General features: G+C 39.9%; 1 protein-coding gene across 7 annotated transcripts in view; it reads right to left on the bottom strand.

Annotated features, from left to right (window-relative positions):
- fam49bb (family with sequence similarity 49 member Bb) overlaps nucleotides 1-13811 on the bottom strand; it is a 182060-nt gene that overhangs the window by 79721 nt on the left and 88528 nt on the right. For 2 of the 7 annotated variants that reach the window (XM_043688535.1, XM_043688542.1), the window contains exon 1: nucleotides 10356-10450. The exons of 4 other annotated variants lie outside the window; for them this stretch is intronic. The gene's annotated coding sequence lies outside the window, so the exon portion shown is untranslated. Of the gene's footprint in view, nucleotides 1-10355; nucleotides 10453-13811 lie in introns of those variants that run through there. One more of the 7 variants, XM_043688536.1, reaches the window with a different exon arrangement.

Below are 13811 nucleotides of genomic sequence, written 5' to 3'. Positions count from 1 at the left end.
GTTTCTTCCTTGTCTATGTGTATATTTCTGATGATGTCCAAGAATTCCTGTGTTGATTGTATAGTGTCTGGATCCGCTGATCAGGTGTTTCAGTTTCTGCTCTGGTTCTTTAGCCAGTTTGTGTGATGGTATCCCTGGTTGTGATCCTATGGGTCTGAGTAGGATGTCTGGTTTGTGCACTTTAGGTAGTCCATAGAATCTGGGGGTGTTGTTGCTTTCAGGTCTCATTCTTTGTAGGTCAAACCTGGTTATCTGTCCGTTTTTTCGTAGGTTCCTCAGTGTGTTGTTTATCCTCTTGGTGAGCTATGGGGTGGGGTCAAACTCCCTCTTTTGGTAGGTGTTGGTATCTGCAAGTAGTTGTTGCGCTTTTTGGATGTAGTCTGCTTTGTCCAGGATGACCGTCATCCGTCATACTACCAGCAGACAAAGGCAGAATGACGGTCCTGTGCCTCTAACATCATATCATCCTCTTTGTTCCTAATAAGCTCAAAGCCACACCTTACTACCCACTTACTATTTAAATGCCAATGGAAGGTCCTTGAATTATTTCTTATAACAGCAATTCTATTGTCATATTGTCTCTGCCACTCTCACTTTCCTCCTAAACGTATTGCATTTGACCTGATTCATGCTTGAAGAATTCACCTTCATACATCTTATACTTTTTTTTGTTTGAGGATCTTCCCTACTTCTCATGTCATCAAAACATATCCTGGCTTTGATTCCTCTACCTTTTGCCCTTGTTGGAATGTACTTTGTTCGATTGTATCTCACCTGTATGTCAAACATCTCTTCTATAAAAGCTAACCATTGGTCCATGACAGTTTTTCACGTCACAATATAATTCCCTGTAATCCTGGCTAGATTCCTTCTCATCCTATTGAAATTAGCCCTCTTCCAATTGCGTCAGGTCCAGTTATTCTCTATCTATCATTCTGTGTAGTTGGCAGAAGGGGGTTGAGGAAAAAATGAAGCTTTTTTGGTGAAAGGAAACAAACTGGCCAGTTGAGAATTTTAGTGGTTATCCCTCTTGTGCCTGTTCTGCCCTAGTTGCGTATCAATTGCATCCAGGGTTCTCAGCTGTACCTGCCATGAGGCACTATGTACATGGAAATCAGGGTCCAAAATCATCCACTACTCAGTGGAGAGTGTACCAAGCACACTCTTCCCATTTAACCCATGACTTCACTAGCCCTTTAAGATATTGCAGAAGGAAAAACATACTCATTATGGATCACTGTTAGCCTATTCCTGTTGTTATTATCCCAGATATGGTACTATAGGACAGATCACATCTCAGAAAGAAAGTTGGCTTGATAGAATTATTTTTTATTTCACTTGAAGTTGTGTCAAACACCAACAGTCAGATGTGGAGGTAGAGTTTCTTTAAAGACAGAAGAAAAGACCAAATTAAACAAATTTGAAAGTTCCTAAAGTACACAGTAAAATGAACTCCCATCTGACTTACTGACAATATCTATTGCAGAGATGTAAATCTGGATAAATTTGCCCAATATATCAAACCTTTGGGTTCAACTTAATTGATTCTCTCCAGTTCTGTCCTATGAACTGTGAAGTTTTCTTACAGGAATACTCACAAAACTCACAGTTTAAACTTTCTCAGTCTCTGCAGATTTACAACTAAACACATCTGGTCTAGCCGTTCCACAAACTGAACTTTAATACTGAGGAAACTGTCCTATGTTCCTTTCTCGGAGAGAATCCATACTTTTTTCATCTTCATTCTGTCTCTTCCAAACTACCTGAATGCAATTAGTCTCAGTTTTCAAAGCTAAAACCGAACTTTAATTATTCTAAGCGAAGGTGGTACTGCAGATGCTGTAGTTTAGGGTCAAGAGTGTGGTGCTGGAAAAGCACAGCAGGTAGGGCAGCATCGAAGAGCAGGAAAATCAATGTTTCGGGCAAAAGCCCAGCACCACACTCTTGACTTTAATTATTCTGAGCCAAAAGTAATCAATTGGCCTTCAATGTTTATTCTCCCTGGCATACAGTCATAGAATCATAGAGATGTACAGCATGGAAACAGACCATTCAGTCCAACCCGTCCATGCCGACCAGATATCCCAACCCAATCTATTCCTCTTGCCAGCACCTGCCCATATCTCTACAAACCTTTCCTAGTCATATACCCATCCAAATGCCTCTTAAATGTTACAATTGTACTAGCTTCTAGCACTGCCTCTGGCAGCTCATTCCATACATGTACCACCCTGTGTGAAAAGGTTGCCCCTTAGGTCTCTTTTATATCTTTTCCCTCTCACCCTAAACCTATGCCCTCTAGCTCTGGACTCTCCCACCCAGGGAAAAGACTGTACCCTATCCATGCCCTTCATGATTTTGTAAACCTCTATACGGTCACCCCTCAGCCTCCGATGCTCCAGGGAAAACAGCCCCAGCCTATTCAACCTCTCTCTATAGCTCAAATCCTCCAATTCTGGCAACATCCTTGTAGATCTTTTCTGAACTCTTTCAAGTTTCACAACATCTTTCTGATAGGAAGGAGACTGGAATTGCACGCAATATTCCAAAAGTGGCCGAACCAGCATCCTAAACAGCCGCAACATGACCTCCCAACTCCTGTACTCAATACTCTGGCCAATAAAGGAAAGCATACCAAACACCTTCTTCACTATCCTATCTACCTGCGACTCCACTTTCAAGGAGCAATGAACCTGTACTCCAAGGACACTTTGTTTAGCAACACTCCCTAGGGCTTTACCATTAAGTATATAAGTCCTGCTAAGATTTGCTTTCCCAAAATGCAGCACCTCGCATTTATCTGAATTAAACTCCATCAGCCACTCCTCAGCCCATTGGCCCATCTGATCAAGATCCCGTTGTAATCTGAGATAATCTTCTTCACTGTCCACTACACCTCCAATTTTGGTGTCACTTGCAAACTTACTAACTATACCTCCTATGTTCAGATCCAAATCCTTTATAGAAAAAAACAAAAAGTAGTGGACCCAGCACCAACCCTTGTGGCACTCCAGTCTGAAAAATAACCCTCCACCACCACCCTCTGTCTTCTACCTTTGAGCCAGATCTGTATCCAAATTGCTAGTTCTCCCTGTATTCCATGAGATCTAACCTTGCTAACCAGTCTCCCATGGGGAACCTTGTCGAACGACTTACTGAAGTATGTATCATAACATGCCTGAATAGGCTGATTAAAGATAATTAAGGCAAGAGCAAGAGATACTAGTTTCAGTCTGACAAATATAATTTATTATCTAAAAGAAAGAACAAAGTTTAAAGAATGGAAAGGACTGGGCAAGACTTTGGCAAAGATTGGAAAATAATAATCATAAACTAACACTGGGAAGAATAAAAATAATTAATACTAGTGAGAATAAACATTGAAGGCCAATAGATTCCTTCTGGCTGAGAATAATTAAAGTTTTTGTTTTAGCTTTGAAAACTCAGAGACTGATTGCATTCAGGCGATTAAAAGCAACATACAGGTACACAATCCTTTATCCAAAATGGTTTTCGTGGAGTGTGGAGAGTCATTTTGGCGTGCAAACAGATAACCCAACTCTACACCCACTCGAACCACGTCACTCAGATGTGATGTGGCGACGTGGCCCAGTATTGGCAGGCATCAATTATGTCTCAGCACTTGTATTATTCACACGTACGTCTGCTGTTAGGTAATATTTGTTTCATTTGTTGGATAAAGGATTGTGTACCTCTACAAGATCTTGCTTCCATTAGATGAAGCAGATATATAGTGAGAACAGTTAACAAACATTTAGAATCACAGAACCTTACTATAAGAGAAGAGGCCATTGGTCCATCAAGTTGCTCTAACAAAAATCACTCTAAATCAACTTTATCTACTCTAGTCACACTTCGCAGCACTTGGCCCATATCCTTGAAGGTTATAATAATACAAGCATTCATCCAAGTACTTTTTTAAGGAAGTTGAGATTTTCCACCTCTGCTATCCTCCCAGGCAGGGCATTCCAGATGCCCAGATGCTCTGGGTAAAAATGTTCTTTCCACAAATCCCCACTAAACCTCCTCCCTTCCACCTTAAAATTATGCCCTCTTGTTATTGACCCTTCAACTAGAGGGAACAGCTGCTTTGTGTCCACTATGCCCCTCAATCTTACACATGTCAAGTAGATCCCATCACAGCCTTTTTATTCCAAAGAAAACAACCAGCCTCTCTTCATAGCCAACTTACACGAGCCCAGGAAACATCCTGGTGAATCTCCTTTTCACTCCCTCCAGCGTATTCATATCCTTTCTCTCGTGTGGTGACCAGAACTGCACACAGTATTGCAGCTGTGGCCTAACCAAAGTTCTGCAACATAACCTCTTTCCTCTTATTATCTTTGCCACAACTGATAAAGGCAACTGCCCCAAATGCCCTGTTCTACACTGAGTACCCCCTTGTCTTATTGCTTCTTACAAAGGGAATCACCTCACTTTTCTGTGTTAAATTCCATCTGCCACTGATCTGCAATTCTGACCAATCCATCTATGTCCTCTTTAATCCAAAACCTTCTTCCTTGCTATCAACTACCCAGCCAAAATTCATATCTTTCATAAACCTACTTTTCATAACCCCCACATTCTCATCTATATCATTTATACACACCATGAACAATGAGGAACCCAGCATTGATCCCTGTGGTATGCCACTGGACACCGGCCTCCAGTCACACAAACAGATTTTTACCACCACCCTCTGTCTCCTACCACTGAGCTAATTTTGGATCCAACTTGTCAGGAGTTGGATCCCATGTGTTTTTATCTTCTTTATCAGTTTCTCCCATTTGGGGCCTTGTGGAAGGCTTTGCTGAAATCCATATAAACCACATCAACTGTACTAACTTCATATACACATCTGGTCACCAACTCAAAAAATTCAAACTTTTTAGGCATGATCTCCAACTGACAAAGCCATGCTAACTATCTTTGGTTAAACCTTGTCTCTCTAAATGGAGATCAATTCTCTCTATTAAATTTTGGGTCAGGGCCCCTGAAATTTCCTCCTTTGCCTTCCACAGCAGATTGGGATACAACGCATCTGGACGTGGGTATTTATCTACATTTAAGCCCACAAAAACCTCCAATACCTCCTCACTCCAGAGGTCAAACTGATCAAGAACCTCATAGTTTCTCTTCCTGAATTCTGAACCTACAGATATTTTCTAATCCACCTATTCAGAGATGTCTTTCTACACATTTGGGGCAAGACAACCTAGAACCCAGGTTTTCTGGTTCAGGAGCAGGGAGACCACCATTGTACCTACATACAGTAGTCCCTCCGTACCCATGGGTGTTACGTTCCAGGACCTCCTGCAAAAGGCCAAAACCCATTCATTTAAATGGGAAACATATCTCCACAGCAGCCTTCAGGTCCCTGGTTCCCTTTTATATGTTTGGGCCGTGGGAAACCACAGGGAACTGAAACCACAGAAAATGATTCCATGGATACAGGGGTCACTCTGTACTCTTTTTCCAAAGTGAAGACACTTAAATACATGTATAACACCTCTGGTTTTAGGCACAGATTGCCTCTTTCTCTGGTTTTCCTCTTCTCCTTGATATACTTACAGAATATCTTGCAATTGTTCCTCATCTTACCCACCACTTTTCTTTCTTGTGCTCTCCTAATTGCTTTCTGAAGTTCCCTCCTGTACTTTCTATCCTCGACTAATGCCTCCTTTGATTTGGTCCCTTTGTAAATGTTAAATGACGCTCTCTTCTTTCTTGTCCGGTCAGTGTTCCTACAGGTCACCATAAAGGGACATTGGGCCAGTACTCTCATCAATTCCATTTTGATTGCTCCCCCAATATTACAGATTTACCTAGAATTAGCTGCTTCCAGTCTACTTTGGTCAGATCCTGCCTCATTTTAATAAAATCTGCCTTCCCAATCCAAAAGTCTTTTTTTGCAGATATCCTTTTTCTTTTCCATTACAAATTTAAAACATACATTGTTGTGGTCACTATCACTAAAAATGCTCTCCCACTGCCACCTTGAACACTATCTAGATTCATTCCTCAGAACTGGGTCCAGTACAGCACTATCCCTTGCTAGAACTTCTACATGTAGATACAAAAAGTTCTCCTGAATACATTAAGAAATCAGTCCCCCCTGAACACTTTAGACCATGACTTTCCCAATTAATGTCCCAGAAGCTGAAATCCCCTGACATAATTACCCTATTATTGTTTATACACACCTCAGTGAATTGTCTATACAGCTGCTCCTCTATTGTCAACTGCCCGTTTGGGGATCAATAATACACTCTCAGCAATGTGACTCCCCCCTTGTTTTTCTAAGCTCAACTCACAAAGCCTCATTTGAAGACCCTTCCAAGATATTATCCCACTTAGTGCAATAACTGACCTAATTTCTTTTTACACCATGTCCACATTACTGAAGTTTCTGCAGTTGGGAATACTTGCTGCACACATGGTCATTTGGAACACCAGTAGGACCCATGACTTTCCACATATGACAGGTCACACATTCCATTTGCCATAACTTACTTAGTCCTACTTGCTAACTTTTCTAATTAACAAGTCCTGAAGGTACTCAGTTTAAGTTTAATCTCCTTCCCTTGTTTTTTGACTTTTACTTACCCCTGGTGTTCCTCAGTTAATCCCTTAATAATCTCCTGGACGTTGCTCTGCTCTTGCCCCCACTGACCTGTGATAAGGTCTTGTTCAGAAAACAAGATAGCAGATAAAATAAAATCTCCCTCCCCACTTCACCTAACCCCAACACTTACCAAACTACCACACTCCACTCTCTGCAGGATGCACTTTGAACATAAATTATTAATAACAAAGGAGAACTGGAAATAAAAATTGCCACAGTGACAGACAAAACTATAGGCAATTTATTAGCATATACTTCCTTTGGTAATGTACAGATGGGGCAAAGAAAGCATTACATTAAAAACAGTAAGCAAAGGCCAACGAGTGTATTTCTTAACATTTTAGCAAACAAACTAATAAAACCAGTGCAATGGGTGCAGTAAAGTCTGTAATGCTCTGTGCTGGTTTGCACTTTGTCAGTTTTCTGACACTTAGATCAGTTGTGCAAATGTGGTTCATTATAAATAGTGACCAAAGAAAAACGTACAGGAAGCAGGAAAATAACCAAAGACCACTTGCACAGCTAACAGAAGCTTTTCTGCTGAAGCAATATAAATAGTTACACAGCACAAACGATCCAGAAATGATCTTCAATCAACTGAAAAAAAAGATTTTAAGCACTTATATATTGACTCAGTTCCAAATATGCAGCACATGATTTCATAGAATTATAGAATCCCTACAGCATGGAAGCAGGCCATTGGGCCCATCAAGTCCACACCAACCCTCCAAACAGCATCCCACCCAGAACCAACCCCCTACTTTGCATTTCCCATAATTAATCCACCTAGCCTGCATATCCCCGGAAACTATGGGACAATTTAGCACAGCCAATTCACCTAACCTGCATATCTTTGGACTGTGGGAGGAAACCAGAGTGCCTGGAAGAAACCCACGCAGACACAGGGAGAATGTGCAAACTCCACAGATAATTGCCCAAGACTGGAACTGAACCCAGGTCCCTGACGCGTGAAGCAGCAGTGCTGATCACTGCTCATGTTCCCTAACTACTTTTCCCTGGAATGTAGATTGAGGGCAAATAAGAAAGTTGATGGTAGCTTGAAGATAAATGCAAAATAATTTTTCCTCATCCTTCATTGTACAATATGACTTCACAGCTCCTCAGCTGACTTTTAAAGTTTACATCACAGAATTATAGAGATGGACAGCACGGAAACAGACCCTTCAGTCCAACTCATCCATGCCAATCATATATCCTAAATTAATAAAGTCCTATTTGGCAGCAAATGGCACAAATCCCTCTAAACCTTTCCTATTCATATACTCATCCCGATGCCTCTTAAATCTTTTAATTGTACCAGCCTCTACCATGCCCTCTGACAACTCATTCCATACACGCACCTCCCTCTGCATGTAAAAGTTGCCCCTTAAGTCCTTTTTTAAATCTATCCCCTCTCACTCTAAACCTATGCCCTTTAGTTCTGGACTCACCCACCGAAGGAAAAGACCTTGTCTATTTACCCAATCCATGCCTCTCATGATTTTACTAACCTCCACATGGTCACACCTCAGTCTCTGACGCTCCAGGGAAACCGCCTCAGCCTATTCAGCCTCTTCCTAATAGCTCAAACCCTCCAACCCTGGCAACATGCTTGTAAATCTTTTCTGAACCTTTTCAAGTTTCATAACATCCTTCCGATAGGAGGGAGACCAGAATTGCACACAATATTCCAAAAGTGGCCTAACCAATGTCCTGTACGACCAACTCTTATACTCAATAGTACAACCAATAAAGAAAATGTCTTCTTCATTATCCTAGCTACCTGTGACGCCACTTTCAAGGAACTACGAACTTGCACTCCAAGGTCTCTTTGTTCAGCAACACTCCCCCAGGACCTCACCATTAAGTGTATATGTCATGAATATAGATTTCAAATTAAATTAACACACTGATTTCCACTTTCTTTAAACCTTTGGACAACGATTTGAATCCTGCTCAGCTTCTCAGTGGGTCAGCTGTAATACCTTAATGTGGAAAGTATAGTTAATCACAATCTAATTTCTCCACATTGGGAAAATTTAGCGATCTTACGGTTAAATGGTAGTCATGTGATAAAATGAAGGGTTTATAAGTTGTAAGAAAAATGTCCTGGATGACATCACTACGCCACTGAAAGTCTTAAATTTACAGAATTATTATTATTCTTTTAACATTGGGAGGGCACCTCTAAGTTCCGCTCAGAATTAAACGTCACGTTTGAGATAGAAATAACATTTAACATCAAATTAAGTTCTAAAGTAGTATGAAATGAGAAACTGTGTACAATAACAGCACCACCTAGAAATATATTTAATATTCATTCTACTCACATATTTGATGAAAATATTAAATAAAACAGGGAAGAACTTGATACATATTTAAAGGTTTACTTTTGATCTACAGTCAATAACGTTATTAAATCTTCAATTTTAGATTTTTTGCAACAAAAAGTGTTCTTATTCTAAATTCATTACTGAATTAAGGAATTTATCTTGAACTTCATTGTCATTTTTCCTACTTTATAATATTAAACAACAGAATTTGTTTCAATCCATTAATGCTGAAAGGCTGTAGTTGGATACATGCACTAAGAGCTCAAAAAGAAAGGCTCCAACATGGCAGCAATGCTCTGAATGGAATACTGCATTGATCAGGTGAGATGCTGTTGTCCACATGAGATCATTCTAGAAAATTGAAATGTTATGTGCATGCAAATTAGGGCAAGGAGGCACTTAATAATGACATGCAACACCTGCTTAAGTTAGCTTCAACTCTGCGTTTCAGGGCCTTTTTATTAAAAGCTAGAGCCGAGAAGCCTAACATTCTTGTCATCTGGATGCATCCAAATAGAAACAATATGAAGAAACAAAATCGGCAACTATTATGCAAACACAAGTCAAAGAAGAAGAGATATTGTTACGCTTGCCATATGAAAACTCCATTTTGGAAAACCACAATAATGGAGACTAAAGTGATTTAAGGCTAAATCAACATTAAAACATTTTAAATACAAAATAAATCAGTAATCCAAATCATGGTATCTTTTTACTCTCCACAAACTGCAGCCTTTAAAATCAAGAAGTTGCCATGAAAGTTACAATAAATTTGAAGCAGGAAGTAACAGACAGAACAGGATGTGGTAAGCTGTGGAAATGAAAACATAATTTGTTTCACTTGTTTCAGATTCTAAATGCCGTATTTCAATAATTTAAGTACTTAAATCTTTATAGATTTAAGAACTATTGTATTACACTCAGATTTATCCACTACTGTACAAAACAGTTATATTTTCAGCACTAGGACTGCTGTCCACCACATGCTTATAAAATTCACAATACTAAGTTTATTATTTCAGTAAGACATAATGATCAACATTGAGCCAAAGTCCAATTTATATATTGGGGTTATTCTGTACATAGCAATTCAAATGTCAGACTAAGCACATTCTTAAGATGCTAGAAATCTCATCATGTGGAAATCTTATTTATTAAGCAAGAGGCTGTGCAAATTAGAAGCTATTTAAAGACAAAGATGCTTACGTTGTACTGACAAAAACCCAATCTTGACAAGTTGAGAGGATATTCCTCATATTCATAGTCTACCATATCGCTAACTTTGGTTATTAACTTCTGAATGAAAAATTTAGTCTAGACAATTCTTTCCTTAGCTTTTACGTAAAAAATGGAGCATTACACTTTCAAATACTTACAACCGCTGTATCCATTAACACTAAAGACGAACATTAACTTTCAAATGAAACGCAACTGATCTTGTACTCCGAGCTACCATCTATGTCCTTATTTGGACAGGTCTATCAACAAAGCTTGAGTGCCCAAAGAATCGCGCCACACTTCCTCCCAAAGTGTTGTGTCATGCACCACCACGCCTGCGTGCGGGTGATATTTCCGGATGGTTTGTTCAAGTTCTCCTTGCTAGTCTAATTGTTAAATGTGAATGGAAACTGATTTTAAATAGCAACTTAGTTATATTCTGATGGTGAGTATTTTTACATGAGCATTGTTCAACTTAGAAGCCAAATGTAGAAATAAGCTTAATCTTGCATCACCGTGAAATCTAAGCCTTGTTGGACCACAAGATTTTTATTTAAATCTACAGCAGATCCAACTGTCAATACTTCTAAAATGCAAACAAACTTTCAACCCATTTATAATCAAGCCACTTTTTTCTTCCTTCCCTGCTTACTGAATCCCTTTCTCACTTCACTATTATATATGTTAAACTTTTATTATTTCCCAGTCATTATGAAAATCTTCCTCAACAGTTTCAATTTTCTCAACATTCTATCAGAAATGGTTCTTGAAAGGGTTCAGAAAAGGTTCACAAGGCTGGTGTCAGGGTTGAAGGGTTTGAGCTATAGGCTGAATGGGTTGGGGCTCTTTTCCCCGAGTGTCAGAAGACGAGGGGTGACCTTATAGAAGTTTATGAAATCATGAGGGCATGGATAGGGTGAATAGCAGGGTTGGGGACTCCAAAACTAGACAGCATAGATTTAAATTGAGAGGGGTAAGATTTAAAACAGACCTAAGGGGCAATGTTTTCACGCAGAGGGTGATGCTTGTATGGAATGAGCTGCTAGAGGAGTGGTGGAGGCTGGTACAATTACAACATTTAAAAGGTATCTGGATGGGTATATGAATAGGAAGGGTTTAGAGTCTTTATAACCCTATGGAATGGTCTCCAATCTCAATCTAGCAGAAACTGAGGACAACAGGTGCTGGAGGTCAGAGTCAAAAAGTGTGGTACTGGAAAAGCACAGCAGGTCAGGCAGCATCCGAGGTGCATAAGAATCGCTGTTTTGGGCATTAGTCCTTCATCAGGAATATGGGCAGTGGGGGGTGAAAGATAAATCAGAGTGGGGAGAAGGTAGCTGGGAAAGTGATAGGCAGATGCAGGGGAGTGGTGATGTTTTAAGGTTGAAGCAGAGGGTGGACAGGACAAGTACGACCGTTCTGGAGGGCAGTGCCGAGTTGGAGGGTTGGATATGGGATGAGTTGGGGGGGAGATGAGGGAACTAACGCAATTGATGTTGATGCAGTGGGGTTGGAGGGTCCCAAGACAGAAGATGTGGCTTTCTTCCTCCAGGCGTTGGGTGTTTATGATTTGGCAGTGGAGGAGGCCCAGGACTGGCATGTCCTTGGCAGAGTAGGAGGGGGAGTTGAGGGGGTCGGCCACAGGGCGGTGAGACTTTTTGGAATCTCAGTTTGCTAAAAGGTCTTACCCAACACCACGTCAGTCCCTTATCCATTACTTATTATTTGTAATAAAACAATCACGGGTCCAGATTTTACAGCATTTATGTTACCTGTCTAACAACCAGAGATCTTGAGTTTAAATCCTATCATGGCAAGTGTGAAATCTGGACAGTGAAACCTTGCTGTAAAAATTTGTTCATCATGCCTTTCAGAGAAAGAAACCCATCACAGTAGGTCTGACATATACATTTCCAATTCTGCAGTGAATGGTGGATTATTTACACTCTTGCCAATGTCACCCACATTCAGAGAACAGCCCATCTCTCTCATAATCAACACCATCATCTCCAGAAACCGTACAATGTGCACCAGAGCATCGGTTTGAAGTAGTTCCAATACACTTCACATGTGTTTTATGAACAAAAAGGTTGTCATGAGGTGACAGAAATTAGCTAGCTGACCGATAAGTATTAAAGAATGATTCAGATCTCAAATGGATAGATTCAAAACAAAAAATCAGTCAGCTGAATCTCTGACTATATTTTTGGAATGTGAGCGAACAAAACAAAATGGGTTGGGAGATAGAGAAAGAGCTGTTACAAAAGATACGTGAAATATTCAGCACCCCTCCCCAAATTTGGAGCTGCATATGAAGAACTCCAAGAGTAAATATTAACAAACACACTGAGTGCATCGATGAGCAAACATTATAGTGATTAATATCATCAAAACTGAAAAAAAATTTCTGCATCAGCCAACATTATATTTTAAGCTTTAAAATAATAAAACATTGCCACATTAGAATAAGAATGGTTATGATAGACTTTTTTATATCATGACTTTACAGTATATTTTAATTCCCTGCACCACTTATTATACTGACTGAAGGACCTTTGCTTTCTGGCACAAAATCCAAATGATTAATCAAATATTTGTGTACATTAGATTAAAGGTCATGAATTTTGCTATTGTTTAATGCAACAGCATCTAGCCAAGATAAAGTGCAACACTTAAAGTTTCTAAATATACAATACTCATACCTGAAACCTTTCTTGCATAGGTTTTCTTGCACGTTTCCATTGTGACAGGGGGAAAGGAAAATTTATTTCAAACTTTTATTTTTCCTGACGTAACTACTGTGAAATAAATTTTTCTTCCAATACCCTTTCCACTTTTTGCCATACCACTCTTCACTGTAATGTCCCCAAAAACTTGCATATAACCCTGTTTATAAAGGCCAATGGTCGAGGAGCCTATTGGGTCTCGACTCAGGTCAGTTTTCTGATGGCTTTTGTCATTGTGACTGCTTGTGAACTCAACATTTCTTCTCCAAGTTAAACAATGTCAACAGATTTCTAGAAATAACTGAAATGGATAAACAGGAAAAGATTAATAGATCTATCAATCCTGTACCACACAACATGACTGAATGATCATAACGAGACATAAACACCTCTACCAGAGCATGCCATTTGCCATGCCAACTCACAAATAGATCTCACAGCCTGCCTGTATCTTTATGAGCAGAGACAGTTGGATCTGAGCAAGCGAGCCACCTTCACCCCCAAAGCCAAATCTTATCAAAGAAGCAGGTCCAACAGCAAAAGATGAGAGAATTATGGCTGATAGATGGTATGGACCCTGGGGTAGCAAAGGAAAACTCCCCTCACTGTTTGTGTGCATGTCCTCTGACTCAAGAGGCTGGTAAAGCCAGGATGAGGAAGCAATGGAATTTGGGAAAGAAACTCCTTTTTAAAATCAAATAGGGAGTTCTTTATCACCATCTGTAGTAGCCAATAAGTTACTCTCCCTCCGAGATACAGCAATGACAGTAAGCAATCTGGCAAACAAAGTGATTTTTCTGTAGCCATGCAACGTTGGGTACAGTCTTTACCATTCCACAAAAGCAGTTCATTCCATAAAATGTGCTGAGCTCACAAGAAATGACAAGC

Source organism: Chiloscyllium plagiosum, chromosome 4 (assembly GCF_004010195.1).
Source record: "Chiloscyllium plagiosum isolate BGI_BamShark_2017 chromosome 4, ASM401019v2, whole genome shotgun sequence".
In the NCBI taxonomy this organism is placed as follows: Eukaryota; Metazoa; Chordata; class Chondrichthyes; order Orectolobiformes; family Hemiscylliidae; genus Chiloscyllium; species Chiloscyllium plagiosum.
Note: the sequence above shows the minus strand (reverse complement) of the source record. Positions and strands in the feature narration are given on the sequence as shown.